At 50.6% G+C, this 26984-nt stretch overlaps 1 long non-coding RNA gene across 4 annotated transcripts in view; it reads left to right on the plus strand.

Annotated features, from left to right (window-relative positions):
• LOC144288699 (uncharacterized) overlaps positions 1-26984 on the plus strand; it is a 316284-nt gene that overhangs the window by 63238 nt on the left and 226062 nt on the right. For all 4 annotated transcript variants that reach the window (XR_013356663.1, XR_013356688.1, XR_013356679.1 and 1 more), the window contains exons 2-3: positions 6086-6170; positions 21051-21143. This is a non-coding gene — a long non-coding RNA (uncharacterized LOC144288699). The remainder of the gene's footprint in view (positions 1-6085; positions 6171-21050; positions 21144-26984) is intronic.

The raw sequence follows: 26984 nt of genomic DNA on the forward strand, positions 1-26984 counted from the left end.
CACTAGGGGAAGCCCCTCCTTGCCTCATTTGACTCGATTACATTGCTTCTTCTTTGAAACTCAAAACAGAGAAGTACACTGAGGAGGAGAACTTATTTTTTCTCTCTTCACTCTGGAAGCCAGCCTTGATCCGAATGTTCCTATAGCAACATTAATTCTCCCAAGTTGCACCTGCTGTATGATAAGTTATATATATAGAAGACCCACTGGGGTCCAAATACCCCATATGTGCAAGCGAATGAGTTAATGCTGCCGTGAGAATTAGCAATGTTCCGTTTCCTGATTTTTCTTGCTTTCAAGATACAGCCCGTGTTTGCTGGGTGCTCTGGATGTAGGGTTTGGGGAGCAGTAGGTGTGGGTGCAGTGCTGGCAGGGACCCGCCTTCACGGCAGAGGGAAGGGTGTCTGCAGAACGTTTGAGTCTCGAGATGGAAATAGACTTGGGAGCCAGTGTCCTTCGTAGTCACCGCTGAATGATTCCTCGAGCTCAGCTCTGGCTGTCTTGGCCTCCATGCTTCTCTGGCGGTGAAGCTCCACAGCAGGGGCTTCGGGAAGAGTGTGGGAAAGAACCCAGTACGCCTCGCTGGCAGATCGGGGCCAGCCAGGGCCAGCGTCTGAGGCTGCTTGAGTCCTGGGGGTGGTGTCGGTGGGGGGGATATGTAGGCAATCCCGGGCCAGTGTTTTTGCCTGTTGGTGCAAAATGTAGATTGTTTGGCTCTGGGGAAAGTTTGGGCCCTTTGTGGGTCTCTGGGCTGCTGTTTCTAGCGGGTAGGATGAGATATGCAGCGTCAGTGCAAAAGTAATGGCCACGGGGCACCTGGGTGGCTCAGTCGGCGGAGCGCCTGACTCTTGATTTTGGCTCAGGTCGTGATCTCAGGGTCCTGCACTGGGCCTGGAGTCTGCTTAAGATTCTCCCTCCCTCCGCCCTTCCGCCCTGCACTCCCCGCCAAAAGATAAAAAGAAAGTGATGTTAGGAGAGATGGTTTACGTTTCGCACCGTGTCCCAGGCCAGGCATGGCATCCAGCACTTTCCATTCAAGGTGTCGTTCAGCCTCCCAGCCGGTTCTGTGGCCACATCCGTTGTACAGGCTTCGATCCAGCAGGCCAGCAACGCCCGAGCAGGAGTGAGACCCTGGAGTCCGTGTTGCTGATGACACGCACTCACCGCACCCCGCTCTCGCAGGGGCCTGCGGGTGGCCTGAAGACTCCAGGCCTGCCCTTGCCCCTTTCAACCTTGCCTTGCTCCCCAGCCTGGAGCCCACATTTTGTCTTTCACCTCTACAGAGGCTGGTGTGATTCCAAGGGTGGGACGAGACGTTCTGAGGCAAGCGGTGAGATGCGGGGCGCCCTGGGTCTCCCTGGCACACCGTGTAGCTGGCGGCCCCTCTGCCCCAGGGCCTGGAGGACGTGGCCAACCGCGCACAGTCTGTGGCCGTCTGTCAGGCCCCTGCCCACCCCTGTGGGCCCCGGGAGGCCTGCACCCAGGCCTTGGCTGGGGCCGGGGGCTTCAGGCCTCTGCTGTCTCAGGCTAGACCTTGGAAAGCCATCACCTGCCAGACAGCATCACCCTTCTGTCTGCTGGTTGCTCTCAGGTGGGGCCTGGGGGCTGTTAAGAGAGTTACCTTGAAACCAGAGGGTGAAGGGTCCATCTCCTTTCTGGCTGTTCCTGTTTCCTACTTTTAATGAAAGGCCTTTTCCTACTATGCCCACAGCCGCCGGATACCCTGAAGGGGTATAAAACTCAATAGACACACAGAGATAAAAACCCCTGTAAAAGTTCTTGGTTCTAAACCTTCTTTTATGGCCCCATATGGGAGTGTTCCTGGAAGGCTGTTCCAGGAAATGAAACGGTCCATTTGTCCCCTTGTAAAGCCGAGCTGAGCCCTGGGATGCCCTGTCATCCTGCGTGTGCTCTGGCCCCGCCGCCAAGCAGACGGCCGGGCACAGCAGCGGGGCCCCTGGCACGGGGCGGGGGGGCTGCCCTGGGGATGGACGCGTGGCGGTGAGGAGCCTGCCGGGCTGCTCTGGGGCTCCGGAACCTGGGCTGGCCACTCTGCACGAATGAGCACCCACCCAGGGGCCCACCCGCAGCATTGCTCCGGGCACCCCACCTCCCGCCCTGGTGGCCCATCCTCAGTGAGATGTATGCCCAGAAATGCCCAACCTGGTGCTGATGCGTGGGGGTTGGTCACAGGGTCTGTCCTGCTGACTCTGGCCCCAAGGGGCAGACTTGGGTGGAAAGACATGGCTCAGCTCAGGGGTCTCCTGGCTCTTGGTGAACAAGCCCAGTGGGTGGGACGGTGCTGGGATGTGGGCTGAAGCTCTTCCATCCATCGTTTCTTCCACCTTCCTCTCAATCACCAACCAACTGGGTAGGATTCCTCATGGAAGAGATGGTGCAGCAGAAGGTGGGGATTTGCAAGCCGGTTCCTAACTTTTGGGGTCCAGAGGTGTAGTGGTTCACTCAGGCTGCTGTAACAAAATACCACAGGATAGGGGCATAACTATCAGAAATTTATTAATTTTTTTTTTTACAGTCCTAGAGGCTGGATTTCTGGCATCAAGGTGCTGGCAGGGTTGGCTTCCTCGGACGCCTCTCTCTTTGGCGTGTAGATGGCTGTCCTCTCCCTGCGCCTCCACATGGTCTTCCCTCTGTGCGTGTCCGCGTCCTAATCTCTTCTTATAAGGACAACGGTCATATTGGATTAGGGCCCACCGTAAAGAACTCATCATAACTTAATTACCTCTTTAAAGACCTTATCTCCAAATGTTGTCACACTGTGAGATGCCGGGGGGCTACTAGGACTTAAAGATACGAACTTTAGGGGTGTAGAATTCAGCCCATTATTCCTCAAGTTTGGTGTAGCTTATTAAGAAAAAAAAAATACAACAAGGTTGCAGACCCTCGACGCTAACTTAAATTATTTTTTTTGTGGCAGTATATTTTATTATATAATAGCAAGATTTAGTGACATTTATTGAATTCTTCCCATGCACCCGGCACCATGCTAAGCACTTCCCCTGCATGCTTTTCTTTGATTCTTCCGACCACTCAATGGATAAAGATAGTAATATTCTTGACTACAGATCTTACAGAAGTAGGTTAAACTCCGTATGCTCAGCACTTTTAGACAACTATAAAACCAGGCCTCATATACGGATTAAATACAAACAAAATGATAAAACCAACTTAAACTAGCAACATTCATTTTAATGGAGAGGATGATGTTGTTTTGCTGACACCAGATCACGACTTACAGCGTGAATCTGGACCTGGCAAATCTCACCCAGGTTCAAGGTTGGTGAGATTACATGTCTTGGGGGTGGGGTAGGGTGAGGGCAGGGCTGGCTCAACTTTTCTACCATTTTTCATCTGTTTTGGACCATCATTGGTGACAGGACAGGGATTCTTTCTTTTCTGGACCTCTTCTTCCCTGACTTCCCTCATTCCTTGATGAAGAACCAAAAAAAGAGAAGGTAGGTGATTAGCCTGACAGCACGTGGAAGCTACGCTCTAGGACCCGTCAAGATTAGGAAGGAAGGTTCATTGAGACAGTCTGAAGAATCTGGGCTATCTAAAGCCTCAAAGGACTACAGCATCTGGAAGATCTGACCCTGCCCCTCCAGGGTGGGACGTGGATCCAGAGGGAAGGCATAGGATGGAGAGAAACCAGGAGAGCCGTAGGAGCCGAGAGAGACCAGAGAGTGAAGATACCAGGTGTCTATCTGGGGGACTCCATGTGGACTGAGAGGTGGTGGCTCAGTGGAGACCAGCATGGACGTGTTAAATACTGTCCCCTGTGCTCTCTTGATGGGTCCTGGGTCAGTCTATCACAGTACATGTCCCCTTTCCCCACGCCGAGGTTGGAGTAACTCAGAGCTCACACGTTCATGAACAGAATTCTATAATTTTATTTGGCCCGGAGCACCCTCGGCCTCCACACCTTTAGTCTTTGATGATGACAAAAGTGTGTTTTGACACCCACTGGATGGAAAACACAAGGGTTGGCACGGAAGTCACATGGTGGTCGGTCTTCCATGATCCAGAATATGTTTATACTCATTGTGTCTTCTAGATGGATTTTCACCAATGTGAAAATACTCAAAGAAATGAAAAATTACCAAAAGCAGATGTGGACTGCCTTGAGGATATGTCCACGGGCCTCAGTTTGAGAGTCTTAAAAGTTTGTCCAAAGGAGGACAGAAGTGCTCCCTGAAGGAGCATGAGCCCTAAGGCAGAAGGGTGGGTTTTAATTCTGGGGTGCTAGTCACTGGCTGGGTGACTTTAAGATGGAGACTTCATTCCTCTGGGCCTCAGTCTTCTGAAACACGGTGGTATTCACCAGATGGCGGTGGGGGCCAAATGTGACCCTAAGGACACCAGTAGTGCGACCTTTGTCAGCCAGGGTGGGCTGCATACCTGGATGCTGTGGTGTATGGCACTGGTGGATGGGAGGGAGTGCAGGTGCCCAGTGTCTGGCGCTGACCTTCCTGGTCTCAGGGCCTGGGCTTTGGGGAGCTGGGGGTGCTGGAGGCACAGCGCCATTGGGGCACCCTCTTCGGTAAAAAGGGAGGGATGGACGGAACCCACCCCAACTGTGATGTTTGACTCAAAGGGCCACCGCACTGAGGGATGGCTCCTGCAGAGGGCGAGCTGGTCCTGAGGCAGGGCTAGAGGGGGCACAGGAGTCCTGCATGGTACTCAGAGACCACCCCCTCCCCTGCCCAGAGCCCAGCTTTTCTGCAGGGCCCTTCCCCTGCTAGGACACCTGGGACAGAATTCCCCAACCAAGAAAGGGCCGAAGAAGGTTCTGGGAGTGGCTAGGCTTGTCTCCCAGGAGGTTATCTTTGGAGACCCCATGAGCAAGGGTAGGTGGCTTTGGTCCCCTCCAGCGATGGGACACAGGCAGGGCTGGAGGGGGGCCCTTGGTGGGAAGTCAGGTGTCTGGAGAGGGGAGAAGGCAGGCCAGAGCCAGCTGGGTAAGGTGGGGGGCTCTTGCCCTCGCAATAGGACGTGGGTCACCTGGTAGCCACCCCTTTTGAATAGATATGTAGGTCCTGGATTGAGAACGTGCATGGCCTCCTCGACCAGTCCGGCTTCCTTTTCCATCTTTCTAGAACTCTGGCGGGCTCTCCCTGCAGCTCCAACAAGGACCTACATGGGGTGGGGGTGGGGGGCAATGTCCAGCTCATTGCCACCCTCTGGGTGCCCCCCTCTGAGGCTTTGCTGTACCGAGCTCTGAGCACGTCCGCGTGGCCCAGGCAGTTTGTCATATGTAAACAGGCACGGGGTGGGGGCGGGGGCGGGAAGGCCCGGAGGAAGGGGCTGCACGCCTGTGCCCGGGTGGCGTCTGGGGACCAGCCTGCAGCGGGCACCGTGCGCCTCGTCCCTGTGATCCCGGAGGAGCCCTGACGTGCCGTCCCCTTTGCGCGGGGACTCTCTGCTCCTCCTGTGGCTGCGCCTCTTCGCTTGGGGAGCCAAGCTGCTGGCGGGGTGTATGTGCATTGAGCCAGAGCTGCAGAATGGGGTCCCCCCGGCCACCCTCTGCCCCTCACCGTGGGGGGCTCCGCATCCCGGTGCAGAGCGGTGTCCGGCCTTGGAGCCGCTGGGCCTGCGCTCACCTTGGCGGCTCCGGGCCAGTACCACAGACCGGCCCTTAGTCCCGCGTGGTAGGTAGCGCCCTGGCTGCCTGTTCCAGCAGCGGAGGTGAGAGATTTAAGGGAATATTTTAATCTGAAATCTTAGCAGCACGGGCACGAGAGTGGCGTGGTGGCCGGGGCTGCAGCCGACGTATTTATGGTCCGGGGCTGACCATCCAACGCCTGAGTTCTGGTCGTCCCTTCCGACGGAGAGCTCATCACTCTCCCTGTTTATGATTTCAATTCCTGTCCTTCCATGGGGTTGCGGTGAATTAGCTCAGTGCCATTTTCTAAAATATCAAGCATTTTTATACATTAGGTATAGTGAATGGCAAATACTTGATGTAAAGTCTGCAGTTTTACTCCATAACCAGATTGTAAAATATGAACTGAATTAATCATAACTGCGAAGACTAATGGTACGTTTTCTCTTATTTTATCTTTAGTGCCTTTCAGATCATGTTTTAAAACCTTCCACGCCTGGCGTTGGGAACGCAGCCGCGGCTTGGTGGTGGATAGCAAGAGGCAAAGGTCAGACCGGAGGCTGCGCAAATATTGTGTGCTGGATTTATTGTTTTAATTAAGAGCGTGGCAGTTCATCATAAACTGTTTATGGCGTTTCTGCACAGTGCAGCATTTTGAAATCAGCTGTTTTAATGAAAACATAATGTCATATCTGTCAAAGTTCTAAATATTTTGAAAGTGAAATATGGAAACAAGAACTTTAATTCTGGGTTTACTGAGATTAGCTCATTGAATTGCTTTTAAATCCCTTAAGAGGGTCACATCATGGGTACCGTATGGTTTCATGTAGGTGACTGGGGAAGAAAAAAAAAATTCTAGGAGGTTCTCAGGCTGGTTATTTAATAGTGAAAATACAAGTTGAAGGTTAATGTATCGAAAAACAAGACCATTACGGTTGGCGTTGGGGTTTTAGATTAAAGATGCAATCACGGGTGTGCAGGGGTCTTGATGCCCAGTTGTTTGGGGAGACCTAATTGTGTCGAGAGGGAGCCGAGAGCCTCTAGGGCGGGAGAGAAATGGAGGCGCCCCTGTCCCTTCGCCAGTGGTGAAGCTGCCACACTGCCGTGTTTGCAACTAATTATTTATAATGACCTCAAAGATGATGAGGTTTCATGGACTTTTCAGGCTGAGCAGTTTGCAATCCCAGTAATTCCCGCTCATGGTCGCTGGGCATCTGTGTAGACATGTCAGCCATTCCTGGTTACATTTGTTAGGGAGTCGGATAAAATATTTGTCTAATCTGGAAATTGTATTTTTAGCTGTACCCTCATTGGAAACAGAAATTAAGCTTGTCATTAGATGCCGGGCCACAGGAGTTGACTGAACAGGGTAATGTATGTTATATTCTGTGCTATACTTGGTCAAGTTTCATATATATCGTATTCCACATTATTTTATTAACTTTAATATCTGCACTTCCTATTACCAGACATGCCCCTCATTCAAAGCACAGAGGCACAGTTCTCTAATCAGAAGTGACAGGCTATATACTTTCTCTCAGCCATTACTCGGTAGCCTAGAGCAAAGAACTCTGTTTCCTTGAAAATGTTTTGAATTGGGTTATTTTTATTGAAGTATTAAAGTAATTCTTCAGATTTTAGGCTATTATTTAAGTACTTTTGGGAGAATACAATAACCTCTGGATTCTATAGGCTTTGTTACTTTAACAATCCGAGCTGCTAAATGCATCTTTTTAATGCTAGTTATATAAGTATCTCAGAACTCATCTGACCAGAGGAAGCTGAGCGCATTCAGGTAATTATAGAAAATTAGTAGGCTAAATTAGTTTAGGAAAGCACAAAAGTATAATATTTAAACTGCTTGCAAAATATAGGCCCTGCTTGCCAGATCTGCAGTGACAAATTAGCATTCCTAATTATTTTATTGTTGTGTCTTTGTAATTTGTGTATCGGAATGACCGATAGACTGGTTAAGAGAGCTGAACTGGGCGCAGGTTGGTCCATTCAGATTTCTTTCTTTTTTTTTTTTTAAAGATTTTATTTATTTATTCATAAGAGACAGAGAGAGAGAGAGAGAGAGAGAGAGAGAGGCAGAGACACAGGCAGAGGGAGAAGCAGGCTCCATGCAGGGTGCCTGATACGGGACTCAATTCTAGGACCCCAGGATCATACCCTGGGCTGAGGGCAGGTGCTCAACCCGTGAGCCACCCAGGGATCCTGGTCCATTCAGATTTCAATAAAAATCTGATCTGCGATGTTGGAGGAGGCAACAATAGCAAAGGCAAGACTCCGACTGTGAGTGTTGGGCAGGAAAACCCATGGTTGGATGGGGTGGGCCTGTTGGGTGCTGCTGGGGTCAGAGTTCAAGCCACGAGGGCATGTTTCTGGAAGTGGCTCCATTTCACCAGCAGAGGGGTATAAAGAGGGGACGATTCACACGTACGCCCTGAACCAGCGTGCCCGTGACACACGGGGGCATTATGCACTTTGGATGTCCAGGGGTGAGTGTGTCACCAGAATTTTGAGGAAGAGAACCGGATTTCACTGAGCACTCCAAACACACCAAGCCATCGTCTTTGGCATGTTGTCCGTGGAACCCTCCCCATATTGTCCATCCTCCCCTGCCAGGAGAGGCCAAAGAAAGGGCGCCATTTGCTCAAGACCAAGTTAGCAAATGGTGGAGTTAAGATTGGACCCCAAGGTCGAAGCCAAGATTCTTCCACTGTGCCATGTGGTGCCGTCTCCACTGAACCAGTGAGAGAGGTTCTATGTCATCGTTTTCCTTGAGTTGAGTCTCAAGGTAGTTTTGTTTGCAATTGGTCATTTCTGATGTGACCTAGAGAGGATATGGTGTCAAGAAACTTGTAGGAGAAATAGTTTGTAATTCATGGCTAACCAAAAAACAAACTCCCAAAAAAACTCATTGAGAAAGTCAACGTTGGACTCTTGGAAAAATATCTGGGCCCCGTGTCCTTCTCACATACCCATTAGAATTAACTTGGCCAGTGTGAGAAAAACGAACAAAATTAACCATGTGCTAAGGGTAAATCTAAGAACCCAACGGGGGATCTGAGCTGCAAGGTATCCTGGGAAAGTGTTGGAACTCATTAAAAAATACAAAATTTTGGCCAGCAGTCTAGGCATTCTGCTATGGGGTCAAGTATATGGAACCCAGAATTTCTGAATTTCAGTAGGAATTGTATATAGAAGACCGGGGGAGGAGGTGTGAAAGCAAATGGGAATACAGAGGGCATTAAAAGCAATGTGGTTTCCAGAGCAACCAGCTAACCAGCAGATAGAACGGACTGTGTATCACCATTCGGTGACCACTCTGGGTGCCTTGGTTCTAGTCATCGAACCAGGGCATGGCCCGACATGCTAAAACGCTCACCAAAGGGCTACGGATGTTATTTCTACTAACCTGTATGTGTGCACTCACAGTGCATAATTTAAAATTCATGAGGTCTTAGGGGTCCCTGGGTGGCTCAGTCAGTTAAGCGCCTGACGTCAGCTCAGCTCAGGCCATGATCTCGGGGTCCTGGGATCAAACCCCGTGGTGCCCCCTCTGCGCTCAGCAGGGAGCCTGCTTCTCCCTCTGCCCCTCCCCCTGTTTGTACTCTTTCTCTCTCTCAAATAAATAAATAAAATTAAAAAAATTTATGAAGTCATAGATCTTTAGAATAGCCTATTAGACTGGCATCGTTACACCCATTTTATAAATAAGGAATCTCTCGGCCCAAGGAATCCAGCTAAACAAAGCACAGTTTAGTCGGAGACAAAGGGAAAAAACAGATTTTTTAGAAAAAGTGCTTGGAATGTCCTTCATGATATGTTCTGCTTAGGAACTGTCTTCCTTCTACGATGATTGATTCTCTGTGAAATCGTTTGCTAGCGGTGGTAGAGATACCGACGTCCACCAAATATTCCCTTCTGTTCTCCCAAATTTCCCAGCGTCCTTGCAAACCCAGAGGGCGCATCTCCTGCTTGGCCGGAGGGCTGTTTCCCCGTGAAAGCATAGAAGAGCCTGTGTGTGGCTCACTATGGCCCTCTCGCTCTCTGGCTTCCTCTGCTCATACAGGCCTCATGCTGGGCTGCAGGAGCCACAAGATCAATACAGCCTGGACCACTGAGTCACGTGGAATGTAATGCAGCTGTCCTAGGAGCCTCCCAGACTCTCAGTGGAGAGCAGGAAAACCCAGTTGTTGTTAAGCCACTGAGATTCTGCGATTGTTTGTTAGAGGAGCACAAACCCATCTTATCCTGGCTTACACCTCCCTCCAGGGACTTGCGTTGGCAACTTCTCCCCTCTTTCCAGGGCCCAGAAGTGGAGGCTCCTCTTCCTCCTCCGTCTACCTGGTTGACTTCCCATCCTCTTGGGTTTAGCTAAGTGATGACTGACTCCACGAAGCCATTTGTGATCTTCATATTAGGGATGTGGTATAAAAATGAATTGTATTGTTTGTGTAGATGTCACCATTGGCTCCTCCTTGCTGAAATTGACTGTAACAAGTGGTTGGGTTTTCCACTGGAGGGTAATTTATATTTATTTGAGCTGCCACCAACTCTTATTTAGTTTGCATAAACTACCCGGGACAGAAGAGGAATCTCCCTGGACCCTGTTTATCTTGTGAGAGTGGAGCTTGCTCTAGAGAGTGGGTCACTCCTCACGTGGACCTCCCTCCATCCCTTTTAGCGATGAATAATCAGTCATCAGGAGAGGGGATTAAAAAATAGATTTATTGCTATTTCTAAAAGTCAGAACTAGAAGATGAGTAAACACAACAACAGATGTATAAGAACGTAAGTAGAAACACTATTTTACAATAACATGTACTGAAACCCATTTATGTACTGGAAACTATGAAAAATAGCTCTCTTTAAATGATTTAACATTTGCTCTTCCTTATATACAGTCGAATTTCCAGTGTGAGAACAAAGATGCTCATGGCTCTCTGGGCCTGCCTTCGTGAAAAAACCTTCTGGAATGCTCCGTGAAAGCGAGCGAGAGTGTGGTTTAGCGGGGAAGAGGGGCTGCCTTGAGTCCACACGTGTAGGCGTGTTGTCCTGCCTTCCTGACTTCCCCACACATGTGGGGTCCACTGGGGTTCAGGAGACCCCACAGACAGTCAAACAAGAAAGGCATTTGAAATAAGGCTGGTAATGAAGTTCCCTTCTGGAGAAAAAAGAGAGTGTGCCTTTTCATGAGGACACCTGCATCCTGTGTCTTTGGCTGCTCTCCTATGAGAAGTCTGTATTTAGGGTGGCTCTGGAGAAGTCATTTCTTCTGGCAATGGGGATGCAAAGCATTGGTTGACAAAAAAAAAAAAAAAAAAAAAAAAAGCTGATTTCACAGCTTTGGCCCTTTTTTTTTTTTTCAGAGGCCTCATCAGATGTGCCATGTGATTGGCTGGATTGATAATATAGAAAAGACTCTAATCAAAGGTGCTGACCTAGGGGCACGGGGGTGGCTCAGTCTATTAAGTGTCTGACCCTTGATTTTGGCTCAGGTCACGATCCTCAGGGTCGAGATCGAGCCCTGCATCAGGCTCTGTGTTGGGTGTTGGGCGTTGGGCATGGAGCCTGCCTAAGATTCTCTCTCTCCCTCTCCTACCTCTCTCCCCACCTCCCTCTCTTAAAAAAAAAGATGCTGATCTAGATATCTAGACAAAGTGCATAGTCCTTGAAAGTGGGTGGTATTTCTGGTGTCTTAAAAGTGGATTGGTGGGAAGGGTATTGCCTTGGGGTTTTTGAGGACCCTAAAGACCAGTGGGGCCTGAAGCTGGCAGAGTGACCTCTGGAGTGATACGGCCCAGAGCCGGTGATGGCAATGCAGTGTCGCAACAGCGCAGAAATGGAGAGCGGGCTGACCAGTCCGACTTGGTCCACACGCTGCGGATGAGCATCTCTTTCTAGAAGGGCCCTCTTCTTTAATGGCATCAGCTGCTTGTTTTGGCATCTGGGTGGACTGTGTAGTCTCCTTTAATTTGATCCAACCCAATAACTAGAGAACGATAAGGGAACAGAACGATTTGGAATAAAAGATGACGTTGAGGCCACGGATCTCAGATCCCTTTGATATCAACGGTGGCTCTTTTCCATTCTCTTCCGGGCAGGCTTGGATGCTGGAGATCTGGTGTTTATGACCCTTTTCCCTTCATCCCGTGTGACCAGCCAAACCTTCTTTCCCTGAGAAAGTGACCTGAGTGAAATGTGATCACAAAAGTGCCCTCAGAAAAGTAAGGACAGGATTGGCAGTATTTGCAAGTGAGGAGTAAAATGTGTGGCTCGTCATCTTTGTTTTTCTGCGTGCCAATCACAGACCCGTGTGTGTGTGCCTGCGTGCGTGCGCGTGCTTGCGTGTGTGCGCGTAGGCACGTGTGTAATGCCTGAGTTTAACTGCCTGCCTCGGAAACCTGAGACAGAAAAATAAGATCACATAGGTGTGTGTTGGCTGCTCGCGTATGTTGGGTCTCTGGTTTCGGTGTTACCGACCCGGCTTCTGTCTCTCCCTCTTCTGCCGTGGCGCTGAGCAACCCCCATACTGATGCAGTATTAAGGACCTCATAATTAGGCACCTTAATAAATTTTCCCAAGATGGATAGGCAATGTTTGGCTCTCTTCAGAAGAAAACATTCCTCTAATAGTATTCTGTGGGAAGCTATGGAGAGAACAATGAACAGAAATATCTGGAAATATATTAAGATATATGTGCATATATTGGACATTAGCACCATACACTAAGCATATTGGGAATACGCTTCAAAATATTTCAAACATTGTTGACCTTTGTTATATAATCCCAGGCTCGGGGAAACATATTTGCATAGACTTAGCAATATATTGTAAATAACTACATAGGACAGTGTGTATTTTTCCTTAAGATGCAGTATTATAAGCAAGACATTAAATTATGCCTATCAGACAAAGCAGCCGGATCTCTACATTTTTTTATAGCACATTCTATTGGGAAGACATCCCTGCTTCTAAAAAGCACATGCATTAACTGCCTGATTCATGTGGTGACATGTGGCATATCCAAATGCATTATGGATCTCTCAGGAATAAAAACAACATAGCAAAACCATCACCTTGGGATGTTCATTGAGTGAATATTTTACAGACACACTCCTTTTATATTTATATAATAATTTAGTGTTATGACAATTTTTTTAGCAGAGTTGGCAGTTTTTCTTTTTTATAATGGTATTATATTTGTGAGCCTATTAAGTGCATATGGGATAAACTACAGAAAAAAGTATTTTTCATAATTCCTCAGGGTGCTTGTAGCAAAAAAAAAAAAAAACATATTGGTTTAGAAAAATGTTAATAAAAGGTCAAGCAGAACTTTCCAGTGCTTAGCATGACAGCGATGGCAATTTTGAGGCCTTTTTTGAATTGTATATCGAGGAGACGTGGGGATTTATGAGGCTTCCAGGAGGAAAATCGTACCTAGCGTCCTTTCTGAAAGGGAGACTGACCCTTTGGCAGGGCTTGTGAGTCTTCAACAAAGAATCACAACAGCACAACAGCGTTGTCGCTTCTCCCTCCTGCATCCGTCCCCCGCTCAACAATGAACCAGGCTGGTTTCCGGCTTGGCTTGGGTCCCCAGAAGCCAGCAGGGCCGGGCTGCTGGCATCAGGGGCTGCGCATGGGCACCTCTCTAGCTGGGCATCTTTCCAGGAGCCAGGGGTGTGCGGATGGTGAAAATTGAGGTGCTTCTCCCCTTTTCCATCCTCCGAGGCAGAAAAGCACAGCCGCTCCTGTGGACCAGGGGCAGAGGCACGTGCATGCGGCCGGCTGGGTGGCAGCGGCCACCTGCAGAGCAGCAGTGTCAGTGGGCCGGGGCGCTGGCCTTCCCAGGCTGCCCGGGTGGGACTCCCCCTTGCCCCCCTCCTCCCCCGCCTCCTGTGTCTCTTGCACCTGGGACGTCAGGTAGGAACACGGAAAAAGTCTGTGTTTCTTAATCTCTCTTTTCCTTTATCCCCCTTTTTCCTTTCAAAGAAACTTGTAAAAATGCAAAAATAGAGCATGGTTATTTGGGGATTTTTTATTTAGCAGTTGGCTGGATGTTAGCCTGTTTCAGGCAAACCTATGCACTGTGATTCCAGGCCAGCCTCAAATGGCCCTTGGTCAAAATAGAAACGTTGTCTGTGAAGACGCGGACAGAGGGGGAGTGCCTTGGGAGGGCCCAGCCTGGCTCCCCAGCGGCAGGACGCACCCTCCCACGGCCATGCGGTGGCAGTGGTCCTCGGGAAAGGTGGAGAAAAGGCTCAGGACCCACGGGACATCCGTCACGCATTTTCCCTGGATTTGCCTGATTGCTTTCCGAGCCTTCGCTTCATCCATCCCATCAGCTCTGTGTTTAGGATATTGTTGAGCAAATGACAGCCAAGGGCTCCTGCCTTTGAGGAGAGGGGGCTTGCTGGGCCGCAGTGGCCCATCCGGCGGCGGGACCGGGGGCGGGGGGACAGGCTGGGGAGCCTCGGGCCTCCAGGCACAGCTTCCAGGGCCGCGCCCCACCTGCGATGCTCGTTCCGGGGTTCCTGGGCACCTCTTCCCCGACGCCGGGCGCGCGAGGGCTGGAGAAGCACTTGCCCTTGCCCTTGCGGGGACAGGGACTAATGCAGCCACCACCCCAGCGAATAAGCGGTCACAGCCGTGGTGAGTGCCATGGGGATGCCGGGCTGTGTGAAGGGGCGGGTGGGGGGGGGAGGCAGCAGGTGCAGGGGTGTGCTGCGCCGGCTCAGACCCTGTCTTTATTGAAAACTTTGAGATTTCTTGCGCAGATGAATCTTTTTCCCCATCCATTGTGACTTTTAAAAATATTCTATTTCCCTTGACTGTTGAGTATTTTTGGGTGCCTCAAATTTCGGGGTGAGTGCCTCAGTTTCCCCACCCTGGACCTGTCCCTGTGAGGAGGGAGACTAGGGTCTGGGGGCAGCGGGGTGGAAGAGGTGCCCCTGAGGAAGGGGGGGCGGGTGACGATCCACAACCCAGGGCATGACTACAACCAGGGAGAAATTTCTGGAGAGAGGGGACGGCGCTCGCCCAGTTGTCGATCAGGAGGAGGGACTGGTGTGTTCCATGTGAGGCAGGAGCCGTGTGGGTGGGGAGGTGAACCCCCAGACCTAGTGACCCCCCCCAGCAGGATGGCCTGTCACTTCCGTGTGCGGCCTGCTGCGAGCCCTGGTCTTCAGAGGCGGGAGACAGAAGACGGCGGGCGGCGGGTACCGCCGGGTCAGAGGGCTGCACCCCCAGGGCGGCTCCGGCCCCCAAGGAGGCCCGGCTCCGTGCTTCTCAAGCTCTTTATTACCGAGGAGCGACCTGGGGGCGCCAAGCCAGCTCCCCTGGGCCGTTAGGCACCGTCCGGGTCAGCGAGTCTGCAACGAGCCCATGTCTCTAAGGCCGCTCTTGAATCGGACCCCCGCGGGGTAAAGAGGCAGAAATGCAGGGCCTGCTCCCCCCCACCCCGGGCTGGGCGCCTGCCTGCCGGGCCTGCGAGGGCCTGGGCTCTGCTGGGCGCTGTGGGGCGCGTGGCCCAGGCCACTGTCACCGTGCCCGCCCTCCCGGCCCCCCGCACCCCTGCCCCAAGCGCCTCTCCCGCGTCTCAGGCCCACACCCGCGGAGCGCGCCGGGCTCGCAGGACACACCTGCCGTCTCCCGCGGGCCGGATGTGCCCTCGGGTCCCCTCGTGGCACAGCATTCTGGGCTAAAACACGTCGTGTGTCTCGGGGAGCCTGAGGATGGTGAAGGTCACTGAAGGGGATGGGCCCACCCCCAGCACTTCGGGGGTGTTCAAGTGGCTCCAAATGCCTAGAGCTCTGCCTACGGGGCGGAGGGGGGGGAACTTGGTGGTGGCGCAGGGTCTCGTCCTTCCCTCTCCAGCCTGGGGACCCTTCCCTGGTCATGGAAACAGCGTGACGCAGACCGTTCCCAGAGCACGGGGCCCGGTGGGAAAAGGAACAGGATCCGTGCAAACGATCCTTTTGGTCATTTATTTATTTATTTTATTTTAATTTTTTAAAAAGATTTTATTGACTTATTCATGAGAGAGACACACAGGGGGAGAGAGAGAGAGAGAGAGAGAGAGAGGCGGAGACCCAGGCAGAGGGAGAAGCAGGCTCCCTGCGGGGAACCCGACGCGGGACTTGATCCCAGGACCTCGGGGTGACACCCTGGGCCGAAGGCAGATGCTCAACCCCTGAGCCCCCCAGGCGTCCCGATCCTTTTGTTTCCAGTATGTTCTCCACTAATCTTGTGGAGCGAGCATGGCTGAGGGTCTGTTTAAGAATCTAATGTTGGGCTAAAAAAAAAAGTCTCCATGTTTATTCGGTGTGTTTATCTGTTTCCTAGTTTATGTCACCTGTCATCTCTTAACCATTTTTGAGATGGGTGTGGGGGTGCCCCCTGGGGGTGTGGAAGTGCCCCAGGGCACAGACACCTGCAGGCCGCCTTCCCCTGTGCTTCCTCCAGGGGCCGCACCCTGCCCGAGCTCCTGCGGCCAGTTCTGGGGTCCCTGGGGAGCGGGGGAGGCCCAGGGCTCGCGATCCGGCCTCAGGGGTGAGGCTGACATGGGACTCCCCCCACCTCCCCTGTGCCCCCCTGGTTCGGGAGCCACTTCTGTGCTCCTGTCATTGGAGCCCTGGGACAAGCCACCAGCTCCCAGGCAGGCGGACAGAGCCCCGGCTTCGGCCGGGTCACCCCGCAGCCCAGTGGGTCACGGTGTCCCCTGCCATCCCGCTGCAAAGACAGTGGTCACGTGTCTTCTGGAAGGTGACTCCTGCTCCCCAATGGTGAGACTGAGGGCCCTGGAAGGGCCGCGCTGCCTTGGGGTCCAACCTGGGGGGCCATGGGCACTTGAGGGGTGAGGCGTCCGCCTCTGGCTTGGGTGGCAATCCCGGGGTTCTGGGGTTGCACCCCGCCTGGGACTCCCTGCTCCGCGGGGAGCCTGCCTCTGCTCTCTCGCTTGCTGTCCAAAAGAGCTTCCAAAACCCCGCAACCGTGGAGAAGCCAGTGGGTTGCGACTCCGCGTCATCCCGCTCCCTGTCGCCCATGCTCCCGCGTGGTCAGGTGGCGGCCGGTGGCGGCCCAGTGCGGCCTGCGTAGAGGGAGGCGGCCGCGGGGGTCTGCTCGCTCCTCCCTTCGCTGAAGCAGGCAGGCGGACGTGGAGGCCTCCCAGAGGGTCCCTGGGGAGCTTTGACGGAGGTGCTGTGCCCAGAGGACTCTTTTGGGGGCTCCCTTTTCTTATCACGCATCTTACTTGGGACCGATGGAGGCTCTGTAGGCTGAGAGGGCCGCACCCTGGAGTCCTCGTCCCTGCAGCCACACAGGTACCTCCTCTCTGCTGCCGTCACATCAACTAAACCAGGTTGTCCCTGGGCATTTTGGAGGCCAACTGAGCTCCCGAGCTGTCTCACACAGAAGAACCCCTCTATCCCCCCATCCCGAGCGCATGGTCCTCCAGGGACCCGATGAGCAGCCGGGCCTAGCTTTGGGCGAGGACGGTGGAAATCACGAATTCATCTCTGATCTATTTGCGCGGAGGTGATGGATCCTTGTGTCTGACCCCTAGGAAAGCCCAGGACTGACCTCACAGCGGCCCCAGGCCCCAGCTCGCGGTTCTCCTATCCTCCAACACCCCAAGGGGACTTTCTGGGTACAAAAGAACAGCTTTCCCAAGCGAGGTAGCACAGAGCTCTTCAGGGCCCGGGGAAGCAGCACGCAGAGAAAATGGGAACATGGCACCGGGAGAGGCAGCGGCCTCCTGCAACTGGGGAAGGTCGAGAACACGCACCTCGATTTAGAAGAATAATTTTGAGCAAAAATTTCGATGCATTCTTATCCTACAAGTGATGATAATGACTTTTAAAATATTTACCAGGGAAACCACAGAATCCCCTCCCTCATACGAATACAGTGGGCTCACACCGGAGCTCAGGAGGAAAGAAGTCACGGCAATCCATTAGGGATCTCCGAACCCCGAAAAGAGGCGTAAGAGCACATATATCCTCCTTCCATCACATGAGGCATTGGATGCAGGAAAACTTTTGATTCATATTTCGGGGAAAGTGTGATTTCTATGCTGGCCCGTGTGGTGGGCGATGGACACAAAGTAGGGGGTAGATGATTCAATGGGTCAACAATTCATGTCCTCCTTTCTTGGTCAACATTTAGGTGGAGCCCAAGGCCCATTTATAGGATGATTTCTGGCCTGGGGAGGAGTGGTGGATGATGTAGCTTTGGTCAACCCCCTTGGCCTGGTTCTCTTCAGAAATGTCCAGATCTACGGAGGGACCAACTGCCCGAGCGTCCTTGTTGTCGAGGGGCCCCGAGGAGAAACACAAAATCCAACCCCAAGGTGCTCTCATGGTTGCTTACACAATTAGCAAGTGTGATGGCCTATCCTGCCAGCTTCTCAGGAGCGAGGCCACTCCAAGGCCACCCCAGTTCAGGCCCAGCATCTGCAGCGACCTCTGGACCCTACCCAGAGTCGCGGGGTCTGGGGAAATGAAATCGGATCGCATCCTTCTGCACAAAATCCTCCACTGGTCCCGTCACAATTATACCCAGGGGAAAATCCAAACTGTCTACCATGGCCCAGAAGGTTCTCCGGCTGCTTCCACTCATGCCCCGAGCTCAGCGTCCCTCAGCCCACTCAGGTTTCTCTCCTTTGCTCATCTCCTCAGAGCGGCCCTCCCCGCATCCCTCCCCCGGCTCTCCTTCTCCGCTGGGGAGAAGGACCGGGCCCGTGTGTCATCCCAGCCCTGCTTCCTCGCCCTGTTCTCCGTCTCTCCAACCTAGAGCTCCATGGGCGTTTATGCGTGTGGCTTAGCTTCTAGAATGTGCCCTCGCCTGAGTATGTGTTCCGAGCATATTCCACGAATATACCCACAAACACATCATGCGCTGCTGGCGGGAATGATAATCAGCACATTTCTAGGAAACCACTAAAAACGAATTTTCTCATTAACAATTGATAAGAAATCATTAAATGTAGAAAGTTGGAAAATACCAATCAGCAAAAAGAATATTAAGGATTACTTATAACCTCGCACGCTATTATTATTTGGAGGTGTACCCTTGCGCTTTTTTTTCCTGTGCAGGCGGAAAACACAGTTACGTTGTTTGTAATTTGCCTTTTTTACTACTTAACAGTGTATTATGATAAATCCTTAAATGTTAATAAGTACGTTTCTGTAGCATTACTCTTGAGGACTCTGTTGGATGGAGAATTTTTATGGATATACATGCACATCTACTCTGTTCACTTTTCTATTGTTGGACATAGGATTTGTTTCCAAAAGCAATGAACAACCTGAGCTAAATCTTTATACACATCCGTGAGTGATTCCTTTGGAACTAGAATCTTTGGGTCATGCATTTTTAAGGATTTTGATACTATTACCAAATTACCCCGCATAAAGGTTACCCAACTTACCCTGTCACCGGGGGTCTCAAAGGGGTTCATTTCATCACCCTTGACAACACTCTCTATTATCATCGTTTCTATCTTTACCAATACAGGCACCCAAATGATCTCATTTTTGTTTAAATTTGCATGTCTTTGATGACTAATAAGGTCGGGCATCTTTTATAGGCTTATTTGTTATTTGTATTTATTCTTTTGTGAATTGGGGATCCCTGGGTGGCTCAGCGGTGCGATCCTGGAGTCCTGGGATCGAGTCCCGTGTCGGGCTCCCTGCGTGGAGCCTGCTTCTCTCTCTGCCTGTGTCTCTGCCTCTCTCTCTCTCTGTGTCTATCATAAATAAATAAAAATAAATCTTTAAAAAAATATTCTATTCTCTTGTGAATTGCTGGTCAGGTACTCAGTAACAGTTTTTCCTGTTAAGATAGATTTTCGTTATTCGTTTGCTAGAAAGCTTTTTTACAGTAGGGGAATTAACCTCCTATTATATGTATTAAATTCTCCCCCTGGTTTTGGTTTACCTCTCAGTTGCAAAATCGTATTTTTCGCGTGTGGATATTTTAAATTTGTACAATTCAAATTTAGCTATCTTTTTCCCCTCTCTAGATCCTGCCCTTGGAATTGGATTTAGGAAAAGCTTCCCCATTACAATTTACATAGGTGCTACTTTTTAGATTTCACTTAAAATGACAAATCTTTAATTCCTGTAAGATTTGCTTTAATATGTGGCATCAAGCAGGGCACTAATTTTATATTCCAGATGAGTGGCAGATTGTACTTGTATTAGTATCGGTTAGCCATCCTTCCCTCATTGTTATGAAATGCCTTTGCGTTAAAAATAGGTATGTATGCGTATTTGGGTCTTTCTGCACTCTTTATTTTGTGCTTCACTTTTTTTTTTTTTTTTTAATGTAGGCTCCACACCCAGTATGGAGCCCAGCATGGGGCTTGAACCCTGAGATCAAGACCTGGACTGAGATCAAGAGTTGCATGCTTAACCACTCATTAAAAAAAAAAAAAAAAATATATATATATATATATATATATATATATATATATAGTTTATTTATTTATTTATTTATTTATTCATTCATTCATGAGAGACAGAGAGAGAGAGGCAGAGACACAGGCAGAGGGAGAAGCAGGCTCCATGCAGGGAGCCCGATGCGGGACTCGATCCCAGGTCTCCAGGATCACGCCCTGGGCCGAAAGCGGTGCTAAACCGCTGAGCCAGCCGGGCTGCCCTGCAATATGTTTTAATATCTGGTTGAACAAATCGCATTTTCCTCTCTTTTCCTTTTTCAATGAAAATATTCCTTGGCTATTTTTTGAAAAAACATATTTATCTAATAAAAAATAAATTTATTATTAAAAAAAATAAAATAAAAAATAAAAAAACATATATATACTTTCAAGTAGAATTTGCATTCAGTCTAACAAAACATGAACAAAGCTTTGAAGGAATTTTTTTTTTTTTGGAGTTGCATTTGGTTGAAAGATTAGATGGGAGAAGACTGACATGTTGACGGTGCAGAGCCTTCCTGCCCGAGAACCAGTGCATCTGCTTCCGTTATTCGTTTGAACTGTTTTATGTCCACCCGTCATTTCCTGTAATATTCTTCATATGGGCATTACACGCCTAGAAAAGAGTAATGTCATCAAGAGCCTTAAAACTGTTTTCTTAGTAATTCCACCTCTAGTGGCCTAAACAACGTGAACACGAGTTTGTGCGTAAAAGATTTCAGCTACAACGTTGAACCTGGAACGGTCCAAACGTTAGAAACACTTAAAATGAACAGTTACAGGGGGTTGGGGGGTGGGGGCAGGAGGGTGGTGGATAAATAACTTCCGAGACAGCCACAAGCTGAACTATTAGGCAGCCCTTAAAAAGATACTCCTGGAAATCAGCTCAGCTTGAACGCCGCGTGGAAAATCGCGAGTGAACGTGTTGCACGGACAGTTTTATCTTTTTTTTTTTTTTTTTTTTCCTTTTTTTGGCAGGCATAGCTCTGTACGCCTGGTAGAGAGCGCAGAGGATGAGCCCGGAAAGATGCAGCTCAGAGGATGAGCCCGGAAAGATGCGCTCGATTGTAGGTAGGAGTGGTTACACTCAGCAAGGGGGGTGATGGGGGATGGTGCTTTGAAATTTGAGGCTTCCTCCTGCAGTTTCTGGCCTTCCCGCAGGTTGAGTGTGGGGATGCCCTGGACCTGGGCCCGGCGGGAGGTGGGCCTGCGGGCCGGGCGGTGCCGGGCGGTGCAGTCCCGCGCGCGGCCGGAGGGTGGCAGTGTCCGCTCGCAGACCCGCCGCCCGCGGCCCGCTGACCTTTGCCAGCCTCTGCAGTCTCCCGTTTATCACTGATCACGAGAGTGGAATGAACATATTTACTTGTGTTTTGCTTTCCACTTATAATATCTAGTGGCATGGGAGGGAAATGAAAACAATTGTTCATAGGGGAAATTTATGAGCTTCATCTGGCTGCGAGATTTCCGCAGTTGCCCCTCGCCGCCCAGGGACCCTGCTTGCTGTTCGCATCTCCGGGCCGGGCCCAGGGCGCGCTGCCGTCTGCCCGCGTGGCTCTACAGTGTTCCTCATTCCTGCCGCTGCTTTTTTTTTTTTTTTTTTTTTTGTGGCAGTTGCAGACTTTCTGCAGCCGTCGTCCCCTTCGCCTTGAGCCTGACAAGAGCGTGCGGTCCCCCCCACTTTGGGGCTCTCGCATGAGAGCAGTCCCCCTTTCCCGCTGGACCCCTCACCCCAAGCCTGGATTAGCCAGGGTTCCCGGAGAATCTGGCGATGTCCTAAAATTTCTTCCCCTGGATGAGTTGGGGCGGGGCTCTGCTGGCTCCTGGTGAACTCCGGGAGGCCTCCTCAATATCAGGGTTTGGGAGGGGGGCGCCGGGGGGCTCCGGCTGGTGCCTCCTCCTGGGGCCTAGCAGCATCCTGAGACCTAGTGTCCTATTGTCTCACATTCAGGGTTGGGGGGTTGGTGAGCCTGGGCAGAGGGCTTTGATGGAGATGCCTGCCTCAGGGCGTGTGTGTGTGTGTGCGTGTGTGTGTGTGTGCACACGCGTGTGTGATGGCTTCCGTCCCTGTCCAGCCTGGCAGGGAGCAGGGTGTTGGGAGGGGAGCTGCTCACTGTGACCCCTGGGCCCTTGGGCTCATGGAACCTGCTCCCGGGAACCTGGAACCAGCTCTGCCTGAAGCCGGCCCCTCGGTGGGAGTGGCCATGTGCTGAGCTGTTCCGTTGCCCCCGTGAAGGGCGCCCTCCCAGGGTGTGCGCGGGGCAGGGAGGTGCCAGAGGCTCCCATGGCAGGGGAGGCTGCAGAGCTGCATGTGAGACGGGGGGGGGGGGGGGGGGGCGGGCTGGCTGTGTGAGCGGCCCCCAGCGCCGGAAGCGGGGAAGTGGGAGATGCTAAAGCCCCGGGAGCACATGGCCAGGGCGCCTCCGTGCAGGCACCTTTCTATCACTTGACGCTCGGCAGCGTGTGGGGCCGGAGCAGGTGCGGTGGGAGGAGTGGTCGGGGGATCACGCATCCCCACGGCTGTCCTGGTTCCTTCTTGGCTTTCCTTTTTTCTTTTCTTTCTTTTCTTTTCTTTTCTTTTCTTTTCTTTTCTTTTCTTTTCTTTTCTTTTCTTTTCTTTTCTTTTCTTTTTTTTCTTTTCTTTTCTTTTCTTTTTTTTCTTTTCCTTTCCTCTTCTTTCTTTCTTTCTTTCTTTCTTTCTTTCTTTCTTTCTTTCTTTCTTTTTCTCTTTCTTTCTTTCTTTTTCTTTTTCTTTTTCTTTTTCTTTCTCTTTTTCTTTGTCTTTCTTTCCTTTCCTTTTCTTTTTCTCTTTCTCTTTCTCTTTCTCTTTCTCTTTCTCTTTCTCTTCTCTCTCTCCCTCCCTCCCTCTCTCCTTTCCCTCCTTCCTTCTCCCACCCTCTCTTCCTCCCCCCGCCTTCCCCTCTTTCTTGCCCCCTCGCTCCTTCCTTTCTTTCCTTGGCTGGGGCAGGTTTTCCTAAAGTGACTGTGCCCTTGGGATCTCACAAAGACAAAGCGCACAGGGTGCTCGCTCTCTGACGCCAGCGGCCGGCCTAGGGGCCTCGCGGAGCCTCGGCCAGGAACCCTCCCCCCCCCCGGCCTCCACACCTGCATTTCCCACGCCCACCGTAGGACCCTGGGGACCACCTCAGCATCACTCAGGGACCAAGTCCTAATTCAGCCAGGGCGGGGTTCCTGAGGACAGGGAGCTGGTGAGCTTTCTGTCTTGGAGTGAATATTTGAAGACCCAGTGTCGTCAGCAGCGAGGTCGCCGGCTTGACATTGGCCCGAAGCCGGTGGTCTGGTTCCATCTCAGTGTCTCTCGCCCACAGGACCCTTCCTCAGCTCATTACAATCCACCGCATTTCCCCAGCAGTCTTACAATCAAATTACTCAAAATTGCACTGCTTTATTGCATATTGCTAAACTCCAAGACAAGCAAATACCCAGATAATGAACAATTATTTATGACAAATTATTACCTTTACATATAAGATTAACAGTTTTTATTAAGTTCAGTAAAGGTGACAACCCCTCCCTGAAAAATAGCACGCGGGGCTCCGGTGGAATGGGAGCGGGTGTCGGCCGGGGGTCGGGTGCGGAGGGTGCTGTGTGTGCGCCCACGCTCCTGCTGCGGGTTGCGGAGGGTGCGGTTGCGGGCCGAGGGGAGGCCCCGGCCGGTGGGGCAGGCTGTCCACTCCTCCCACCTCGTGGGCAGCCATTCCCATCCCAAGACCTGGGCAGATTCCACGGCCTTCCCGCTCTCTTTGTCTCCTTTGACTGTGTGAGGATGAAGGCACTCAAGGACGGGACGTGTCGCACTAATTGCTTTTGCCTTTAAGTTTAAAAATGTGTTTTATTTGAAACCGAACTCAACTTTTGAAATTATTTACGGACTCGCTAACGTATGGGTTGGCGATTTCTCCCCGTCTCTGTGGTTCTTCTTGTGAACAGAAACCTCTCTCAGCTAATTATAACATACAGTATTTCCCCAGCAGTCTTACAATCAAATTATTCAAAATTGCATTTCTTTATTGCATATTGCTAAAACCCAAGACAAGCAAACATCAAGATAATAAACAATTATTTATTGCAAATTATTACCTAATATATAAGATTAACAGCTTGTAACTATTAAGATTAATACATGTGGTAAACTGTATTTATTATACTTATTTTGTAGCAAATATCTTTGTATAAAACATATGTTTATGTATTGCAATTAATGAGAAAAAGTGTAAGATTAACAATTTATGTTGGGTTTTGTTTTTAGATTTATGCACACTGTAAAACTTATTTATTGCACTTATTAAAAGTATTTAATGATGGACTTTTAGATGCTATATTTTTAATGTGCAAATATAAACTAAAGGAGTATTAAATTACAAAATGGAAAATTATAACCGAAGTCAAAGAATCTAACTATTTTCTGCTATAAATCTGCTTTAAAAAGATCATCACTGGAATTACTGAATCTTTAAATAGTGGCCTTTATAGTACATAATGAGTTCCAATGAGTTATCCTTTGAAAGGCTTTTTTCATCATTAAAACTAAACTCAACATCTTGCTCTTAAAGATAAATGTAGCTAACAGCATAAACAGCAGAATCATTTCGTTTTATGACGAGAAGTTGAAGTCACAGTGGTGAAGAGCAGGGTGCCCGGACGGGTCCCCTAGACGTGAGGGAGCAGGCCCGGCTGGCGGGAAAGGCACAGGTGCGACTCACCTGGATGACACTGAGCAGCCTGGGGGCGGAGGGCCAGGTCCTCGGCTTTGCCCCCTGGGCTGGCGTCCCCCGGTGGGGACAGGGGAGGGTGTAGCCAGAGCCATCTCTTTGCTGTAGAACTAGAAAATGATGCACCCCAGGGGTGGTGGTATTCAGACTATTAAAATAGAAATGAGCAATTCTTGCTCCGCCAGGGTTCAGAGGCCCTGGCTGCTTTGGTCGGATGGGAAGAGAATTCTAGAAGGCAGTCAGGGCAGAGGAGCTAAAGAAACCCCTTGAGAAAACTCGCATGAGTTTTGAGGGTCCCTAATTTCTATGAACATTGTTTTTTTAAAGAAATGAGTCCTGCAAATGAGCAATTCCTGGGTTTTTTATGGAGAGGAGGGTCTGTAGCCAGGGGCTGCTGGGAAGAGGAAGCGCCAGTCTTGAGCAGCTACGTGTCCCCTGCCGGCCTGTGGCCTGTGGCCTGTGGCTCATACTCCACTCGGGGACATGCACGCTCTCCAGTAACTGGGCGCTGACTCCGGAGTCTGGAGTCTTGTCCCTCGCTGCCCACCCCCGGCTGCCCGTGGCACTGAGGCCGAGGCCCAGGTGAGAGCACGGCTTCCGAGCTGGACGGCACAGACGTCCGAACCATGGTCCTGGGGCAGCTGCTCGGAGAGCTGGGCATGCACCTGCTCCTGCGACCGCCGGGCAAGGATTGGCCGCCCGGGGCCGTGGGGGCTGCAGTGCGGCTCAGGACCCTAACCCTTCTTAGGAAGACCAACAGGAAAAGGTGGAAGGACGAGGCAAGCGGAGGCCGGAAGGGAGAAAGGAGCTTTTTTGGTCCTCAGCTACCCAGATTTCTGTTTACTGATGGGAATTTGGGAAATCATCACTGCTAACTCAGAACGTGGGTGCTCAGTTACTGGGCAGCGTGTGTTACCTTATTTCAGATGTTGCGAACACTCCCAGCCCCCACAATTATTTGATTTGTAGCAGGGGACTCGTATAAACAGTCTTCGAAAAATGCGTAGAGAACATAAAACACGGTTATTTTGGGCCTGCAAGCATCGTGGGTGCTGTTGAGCTCTCTGGTCCCCGGGGCGCCCCAGCCAGCAGCGTCCGGGCCGCCGGGCTGAGTACGAGACCCATCCCCTCCTCCAGCAGCGGGGAGGCGGGCAGCCCGGTGGGCTTCCGCGCCTGCCCTGTCCTCAGACTCCCCGCTTGGGACGAACGCTCCTTTCCTTCTTCTAGGCACGTATTTATTTATCTATTCTTGGACTTTTAAAAATTATTTTTTATGGGAGTGAACTTCACAAACTGTTCTGTTAGTTTCAGGCGTACAGTACAGAGACTCAACAGCTCTGTGCAATACGCGGCGCTCGCCACCCTAAGTGTGCTCTTGATCCCCTTTCTCTGTTCCACACCCCTGGCAACCGTCCATTTGTTCTCTGTATTTAACAGCCTGGGTTTTTTTTTTTTTTTTTGTGTGTGTTTGTTCATTTGTTTCTTAAATTCCACATAAGCATTAAATCATACAGTGTTTGTCGTTCTCTTGTTTCACTTGGCATTATGTCCCCTAGGTCCATTCACGTCGGTGCGAATGGCAAAGTTTTGCTTTCTTTATGGCTGAGTAATATTCCTTCACACACACACACACACACACACACACACACACACGCCGTCTTCCTTATCCACTCATCTACTGATGGACACTTGGGCTGCTGCTTCCATATCGTGGCTTTTGCAAATAAAGCTGCAGTAAATGTAGGGGTGCGCATATCTTTTCAAACTAGGGTTTTCATTTTCTTTGGGGAGACGCCCAGTAGTGGAATGATCAGATCTTATGGAGTTTCTATTTTTAATTTTTTGAGGCACCTCCGTTCGGTCTTCCACGGTGACTGCACAAACTGCCTTCCCACCAATGGCGCACGAGAGACCCTTCGCCCCCCCCCCCACATCCTTGCCAACACTTGTTATTTCGTGTCTTTTTGATTTTAGCCATTCTGACAGGTGTAAGGAGAGATCCTATCATGGTTTTGGTTTGCATTTCCGTGATGATTAGTGATGTTGAGCATCTTTTCACACGGCTGTTTGCCGTTTGTATGGCTTCTTTGGAAAATGTCTATTCAGGTCCTCTGCCCATTTTTAAATGTGTGTGTGTGTGTGTGTGTGTGTGTGCATGTGAGTATGTTTAGTGTTGAGTTGC

This window comes from Canis aureus, chromosome 1 (genome assembly GCF_053574225.1).
Source record: "Canis aureus isolate CA01 chromosome 1, VMU_Caureus_v.1.0, whole genome shotgun sequence".
In the NCBI taxonomy this organism is placed as follows: Eukaryota; Metazoa; Chordata; class Mammalia; order Carnivora; family Canidae; genus Canis; species Canis aureus.